Genomic DNA, 8,375 nt, shown 5'->3' with positions numbered 1-8,375 from the left:
TCATGAATCGTGTCCCATATGCTTCGGATATAGGATCGATTACATGTGCTAAATTCATCCTTTCTAAAATTTTCCAAATGCTTGGGGCATTAAGAAGGGAAAAGGTCTAGAATTGGATATGACTAAAAGGATTAATCAATTGTCGAGGACAATCTAAGGTTTACCAAAGATTGGGTGCTCAAGGACAGTTGGAAGTATATTGATAATTCTGGAAGGACCATATTGACATAATCTGTAAGGAGGCAACTCTTGTTCAGAAGCGATAGTCAAAATGGAATCTAGAAACGTTTCAAAGTTAGAAATTATTCAATCTGTTTAAGATTAGGAAAATTAATGCAAGAAGGATGTTTAAGATTTGGAATGCTATGTATTGGTTGTTTTCAAGTCTTTCTGACTTTGTGCATAATCATTACAAGAGGATCAATGCATATAAGTTTAGAATCTAACAGATTGTAGTAAATGGCATGAATTTGGTATTCTTGCATTTGCGGAGGGATTTTGGAGTGTGAAAAGAGAATCATTGAAGTTATGTTCAATTGATCTAGTTCACAAAGTAAAGATCATAAACAAACATAGTATGCATACTTGGTGTATGGCATGACTAGTGTTTAGAAAAACATAGTGTACATGCTTGGAGCATGGGACAATTATTGGTTTAAATTCAAGAATAAAGTTGATAGCCGAAACAATATACAATGAATAATGTGTAATCATATGGTGATAAATAAAAAGTGTTTTATTTATGTTCATAGGTTTTGATACCATATTCAATTCAATTATTCTTGTGTTTTATTTTGCATGTTTTGACTTCCATAATAACTAGGTCTTTCTTCCAGATTGACCAACTTATTCAAACCATCCACAGTCGGTCATATGTTGGAAGTAGATATGAATTAAGACTGTCATGGGTTGGCTTGTAGAGGTCTAAGATGTTGGACAAAGGGCTAAAACACTCATGAGTGCTCATAAGTTCTGAGTATTGGATTCAGCCCGCACTCATTGGAATCACTTCATGGATTTTATCACGAGTGATCATGAGACGATAATATCTTATATTCTTCAAACCTAGAGATATGAGTTGTTACTATGAGTTGATAGTACATTGATTGCACGAAAACGCATTGGTAACTCGATGTTATAAAAAGTGTCTTTATGTATGATTCAACAAGTAGTAGAACAAGCCATATGAGTCGAAGTTTATCTATTCCTTTTACCTTCGGGATAAAAGCGATATCTGTGGGCCCCTTGACGATTTGATGATGACAAATGGAAGTGCTCGGCCGGGCCAGCACTGATTTGATTTGTTCAATTAGTCAGTCGTCATAAATCGGAAATCGGGAAACAACAAATGGACAGAGAGAATGATTATAATCCATGTCTCAGTCCATATGATATCTAGAATGGAGGAATATATGATCCCTTATCTTATGGACAAGTCATTGACAAAGGTCAGAGTTCATCTACAAGGTCAGAGTTCGACGGAAGCTTTTGAGAGCTACGATTGCCAGTCGGTTCTTGAAGTAATACGCAATAATAGTTTTAGACTTATCCAAGTAGGAGACTGTTGGATTAATGTCTAAGTCCATAACTATAATTGGTAAGACTTGACCCGACCCGGCATGGTCCATTTGGGTTGCATGGCATCATGCACTTGGATAGACTAAAATGAGGGAAATAAGACACTTATGGTTATTAATATATTATAAGTTCTAGTATATTAATAATAAGAATAATAAAATTATTTAATTAGTATTTATCAAGAATTAATCTAGGATTAATTAAGTGATCAAAAGAAGACTAATTAAATATATGGGTTGATTGTGTAAATCATCCATACTTTTATAGTAGGCTAATTCTCCATGGATTATCTAGTTGGGTTGAACCCATAGGATACTACATGGATGCTCCATGGAGGTTACATAACCCATGGGTCATGGAAATGAAAGGTCATGACAATTAGGGCTTACATGGTGTAACCCTAATTGTAACACACTATATAAGCATCATATTATTCACCAAAATTAGCCACTATGAGTGAGTGATAGGGCTAGCCGATTTTCATGAAGTGTAGAATTCTCTCAAGTTATTCCAAGTGTATTTGGTGTTGTGTGAACCATTTGAGGTGTCACACTTAGGCACTAGGCACTCAAGCTTCATGAAGATATTCTACATCAAATTGCTTAGTCCCAAAGCTAGGGTTTTTAGGTGGAAACCCTAATTTCCTGCTTAAGGCCTAAGCAGCCCATAGACTCATCATCTCAAATCCGTGGAAGAAAACTTATAGGGACTCCCTATAATTTTCATCCACTTCTATCTACGAAGTCCAAGAGCCCTACTTCACAACTATCAATGAATTACAAAACAATCCCTGCACTTTTAATTAATTCCTTTAATCCCAAAATTAATACCAAATTAATTTTTGATTAAATATTAATTAAACAACATGATTTGTAATTAACATATTGTTCTCATAATATATTAAAATATCATTTATATTAGTTTGTTTTTCCAAATAATAAATTCAACTTCTCTCCAAAAGCCATCTTGTCAAGTTGCAAGAGTGAAGGTAACCCAAAAGGACTGTGCTTCTGTAAATTCAAGTACATACCGATTATAGTTATGGGCTTAGACATCTAATCCAATAGTAAGGCCATTGACTTCTGATTTGGGCTTGTGACTCATTTATTGGGCTTCTTTGGATTTAGACCCATGTTGGGTATTCGGCCCAATTTGGAGGATTGGGCCATAAGTGGGCTTTGGGTTGCAATTTAGCATTTGGGCCTTTTGAATAGTTGGATTGGGCCTTAGCTTTTGGCCAAGTTAGATAAAATGTAAAATGCTATTTTACCCTGGTTATGGGCTAAATAGCTTAGACTTTGGTTACGGGTCGAGATCCAATTAATAATTTGATGCTATTTGGATGATGATAGCGCATAGGTTTTCCGGACCAGCAGACAAAGATCTATTTGAGTAATTTAGCAGCTAGACGTGAGTTTCCTCACTGTGTTTAGCGGGTCAAAGACACTAATGCCGATCCAAAATTTGTTATGTTAGGATGTTAGATGTCTACGTGACTCGTGCATGTGTTATGTACTTGTATGCTTACCGGGCGTGACCAGATGACCATTATGTATGCGATTTATCTTTGTGATTATTGCATGTGTTACGTGTTTTTCTGTTATATGATTAAATATATACCTAGCGAGGCCCGATAACTGACAGAATACCAAGCGGGGCCCAATATCGGGAAGGGCCCGATGACGGGCGGGGCTCATTATGTGTTTATTATGTATGGTATGTGGTATTTTGGATAACTCACTAACTTTTGTGCTTATAGTTTTTAGTTTATGTTTTCAGGTACTTCTGGTTTGAAGGGGAACGACGCAGAATGATTGCAGTACACATATCACATCATTTCGCATTTTGTGATTACTATGATGTTTTATGATGCATTTGATACATGGTTTTTTATTGATGTTCTGGGATAACCGCTTTATTAATTTAAAAACAAAATTTTATTGTCTTAATTTTTGGGATGTTTCATATTGGATTTTAGTGTAGTATAATAACACACATAAAATCTCTGTTCCACACTTTTGTTGATATAAAAATAGCCGTTTAGGTGAATAAGCTGCATATGACTTGAATATAATTTAAGTGTACCAATGTCTATTATATCAAATTCACTACTAAATTGAATAATAAAGAAGCTCGATGGAAAACATTATGAAAATAATGGCATATGCATATAGAAGTCAGTATGTGATGGTGTTGAATGATTTTTAGATAAACATAGATGAATCGGTTTGGTTATGGTGAAAACTGATGTAAGTAGCAGTTTATCAATTCGAATGTACGATGCTTTCAGGGCTATTTAAGACAACATAATAACTTCTAAAGGTATCAAATATGATTTAGATATATAGATATATACTTGATGTCTATGAAAACATGGTGGTCTAAGCATGTACATTGTCGCCTTCATGTGGTCGTGTACAAATGGTTTCTTCCCATCTAACAGATAGATAGGCAGTTATGCTCATAATAATGTGTTTTTTTTGTCGTTTTGACAACGGGATTGAATGTATCATCACAATCTACTCATTAACGTTGAAACGACTGTTAGCAGCCAAACAGGTCTTGTATCCGGATAAAGAACCAATTGCATGAATGTCTCATTGTTTAATCCTCCAAACAACCCTTGGCCGGGACCATAGCTGGTAGCAACCAAACAGGCCTCGAGTGCGTAGGGGGTTTGCCGATGTTTGATACCCAATTTTCACCATATAAGTCTCCAAAATTTATTTTGCCTAATTTTCACATAATTTCGATTTTTATTTTATTCTATTGTTGTGATAGATTATGTGTTTTTCATTACTTTCTGGATATTCTACTTTTATTTAGTATCTTAATTAGGGGATTTTAAATGTTAGTTTTAGTTGTTCTAAAAGAAATCTATAACTTAATTATATTAAATAAGAATGTATTAAAAGTGTATAATTAAAAAACTTAATCATATTTTTTAGATTTTGAGGAGCGTGAAGCCGGTTCGCAAAATGCTTATATAACAGCCCAACATTTGAATTGATGTTAAAAGTAAAATCGCTTTGTAATTTGTATGCATATAATCCAAAGTCAAAGTCAACACTTTATCTACAAACTAGCTAGTCCCAGGACTTGGTATACGGTGCCAGGAAATTAAAGCACATATATTTGTAAGAAATAATTTCAATTTATGTTTGAGAAAAATATACATTTGATGAGATACGTTTTATTTATAAGTTTGATAATTATTATAAAAACATGTGTAGTTGAAATTTTAGCAAAGATTTCAATCCGAAAGTTAAAAGAAAAAGGCTAAAAATCTGAAAATATGTAATCAGTTTGTTCACTGCTTCATTGGTTTTTAGAATGCGAATTTAGTAGTCTATAGGGAAAAAGTCAACACGCCATATATCTTCAACGCTGCACCTGTATACCCTAAAATAGAATCAGTTGAACACCATCCTCCTTCCCGCATTTTTCAAACATCTTTGAATTGATCACCATCCTCCTTCCGAGGTTTTTCAAACACCTTAATTTGAACCGATCACAATTTTTATAACCCCATTTGAAGTCAACTGTATGCTCTCTGCTGTATATAAATACGCCATTGCTATTGATCAAGCTCACCAAATTAACTAAACATGAAGAAGTGTCAACTTAGATCTTCAGTTTTGCTCATGGTTCTAAGTTTCTTGTTTTCTGTTTCATGGGCAACGTCCTTATCAACCTCAAGTTCTGGCGATCTAATAAGCTGCCTACAGTCCAACTCCAACAATGTCACTGCCATTTCTCAACTCATTTTCAGCCCTGTCAATGCTTCCTTCCTACCCATTTGGCAAGTGGCAGTTCAAAACACCAGGTTCCTTAAACCCTCCACGCCTAGACCATCAGTGATCGTGACACCTATGGAGGAAACCCTTATAAAAACATGTGTATACTGCGCCAAGAAACACGGCTACGAGATCAGGATCAGGAGTGGGGGCCATGACTACGAGGGCCTCTCATACACTGCTGATGTTCCCTTTGTTATGCTTGATTTCACCAACATGAGGTCTATAGACGTGGACGTAGCAAAAAGGACTGCTTGGGTCCAAGCAGGCGCTACGCTTGGTGAACTCTACTACAAAATTTCACGAGAGACGGATACCTTGTATTTCCCGGCAGGTGTTTGCCCTACGGTGGGTGTTGGTGGTTACATGGGCGGTGGTGGCTACGGAAACCTGTTGAGGAAATACGGTACTGCAGCCGATAATGTTCTGGATGCTCGCTTCATGGATGTTGATGGGAATATTCTCGACCGGAAATCAATGGGAGAAGATTTGTTTTGGGCGATCCGAGGAGGTGGATCTTCAAGTTTTGGAATTGTTCTTGCATGGAAGCTGAGCTTGGTTCCAGTTCCAAAAAAAGTAACTGTCTTTATACTCAATAAAACTTTGGAACAAGGGGCAACCGAAATCTTCCATAAATATCAATACGTTGCACCAAATATCGATAGAAATTTGCACATAAGAACTCAAGTTTTTGCCGAATATATCGGCAACACCACCAAGAAAACCATAAGAATTATGTTTGAAGGAATATATCAGGGCACAACAGACACATTGCTTCCGTTGCTTTACAGAAAATTTCCAGAGCTCGGTGTTACCCGAGAGATTTGTGAAGAAATTAGAATGGTGCAGTCGACCCTTGTGTTTTGGGGGTTGCCAAGCTCAACCCCGACCGAGATTCTTACGAACCGATCTGCCATTGCCAAGCTGAACAACAAAAGCAAATCAGACTACACCCGGGCACCCATCCCCATAAGAGGACTCAAGAAGATATGGAGAAAGCTTATCCAAAACGATGAATCGGCGCTTCTGATGATCAATCCATTTGGCGGAAGGATGGCTGATTTCTCCGAGACAGCAATTCCGTATCCTCATAGAGCGGGGGTGTTGTTACAAATTCTAAAGACTGTCAATTTTAACGGTCAACCTTCAGACACAACCCCTACGTCCCTCAGGAGGATAGCTTGGCTGCGAAGCTTGGATGCGTTAATGACGCCTTATGTGTCAAACAACCCCAGAGAGGCATATTCCAACTACAATGATCTGGATTTGGGTGTTGGAAGTACTAACTACCAAGAAGCAAGTGTTTGGGGTGAGAGATACTGGAAGAGGGACAACTTCAAGAAGTTGATTCGAATCAAGGCCAAAGTTGATCCTCACAATTTCTTTAGGCGCCCACAGAGTATTCCTGTTTTCTAAAACCCCCGATCATTTTATTAATTCTTTTAATTGTTTTCATGAAAAACTAGCAACAATGCTACTTTCTGTCAGCTTCTTTTCCTAGTGTATATGATCTCCATGCTAACAAAGATGTTTAAAAGCATGTGGTCAAATTCTAATTATGAATTTATCTAATAAATACATTGTCTTATTAAGACATTTTACATCATATTTCTTTCTTATACTTCCTCTTGTCTAAAAATTATGTTTTTTTTTTATTAAGATAGTTTGGGTCAATACAACTTTAGACTTGGGATACGTAGTGTGAAAAAAAAATGTATCATTTGGACGGCCTACACCGAACCCGCCATAGAGTTATCATGTGGGGGTAAATGCTGAAATATTACGATCAATATTTTGGCAGAACAATAACGTTAAAACTAGGGATGAGCAGCGGAAGCGGGTATCTGCTTACGAAACCGGAACTGCCTCAGAACTGTGAGTTCTGGAACAGGAACCGCCTTAGGCGGTTCCGGTTCCAATTTTTATTTTTACGAAACCGATACCCGTTGGATACCCGCTGGTTCCGGTTCCAATTTTTATTTTTACGAAACCGATACCCGCTGGATACCCGCCGGTTCCGGTTCCGATACTGGGTACCCGGAACCAGCGGTTAACCGGAACAGGTACCTCCGAGTACCTGTCTTTTTCTAAAAAAAATATATATTAAATTTTTTTATTTTGTTAATTTTGTTTTTAAAAAAATAGGGCAAAAGAACTTATACCTGATTTCCTTACCTTAGTCGTTTTAGGGTTTTTGATATTCATTCTTACGAAAAGAAAAAAGAACACGCCGACACCATAGCCTCTCTTCTTGTCGTCACTCTCCCTATCAAACCGGCAATAGTTTGTTCAATCGAAGCTTCAATCGCTCCCGTTACCGATTAACCAGAAATACCACAGTAGTCTTCAATCGTTATGTTCAATCGACGCTTCAATCAGTAGGCTCAATTGGTAGGCTCAATCGAAGTCAGTTTCCAATCTAAATCTCTTCACTCCTCCTTTTCCCTCCGTCCCTCCACCTCCCATCGGAATGGATTCGTCGTCAAAGTTGTAAGTAGCTCAGAATCCCTCACTTTGTTTAGTTGTGTGGTGAGGATCAAACATTAGACATTAGTTCATTCAAAAAATTGAAACTATGTTGTAGAACACCATTATACCAATATCTAAATTTTATTATCATGTTCTCGTTGATTATGGAAGTAGATGTATTCGGTATGGATTTGAAATTCTGGAATGTATTTTAGTGTTTATAGGGCCTTCCACTGGTCGGAAATGTTGCACCAGATTTTGAAGCCGAAGCTTTTTTTTGAGCAAGAATTCATCAACGTAACTAAATCGACTCATAATGATTACATATACATAATGATTATATATACATAAAATCCCAGATTTCATAACTTTGTAAGAACTTTATGAATTATAGGTTAAGCTCTCTGACTACATTGGCAAAAAAATGTTGGATTAGTGTCTAAGCCCGTAACTATATTTGGTAAAGTACTTGACCCGGTTGTGCATGGTTCTTTTGGGTTGTCTTCACCGAAGCAACATGATATGATGATT

The 8,375-nt window shown here is 36.8% G+C and overlaps 1 pseudogene; it reads left to right on the top strand.

The window, feature by feature from the left end:
* Positions 1 to 5,032: 5,032 nt before the first annotated feature.
* Positions 5,033 to 6,955, top strand: LOC145035017 (berberine bridge enzyme-like 8 pseudogene; annotated as a pseudogene).
* Positions 6,956 to 8,375: the final 1,420 nt, after the last annotated feature.

The sequence above is a fragment of the Lactuca saligna genome, chromosome 3, assembly GCF_052625555.1.
Source record: "Lactuca saligna cultivar CGN05327 chromosome 3, ASM5262555v1, whole genome shotgun sequence".
NCBI lineage: Eukaryota > Viridiplantae > Streptophyta > Magnoliopsida > Asterales > Asteraceae > Lactuca > Lactuca saligna.
The sequence above is the reverse complement of the archived record's forward strand: the minus strand, read 5'-3'. Positions and strand labels throughout refer to the sequence as shown.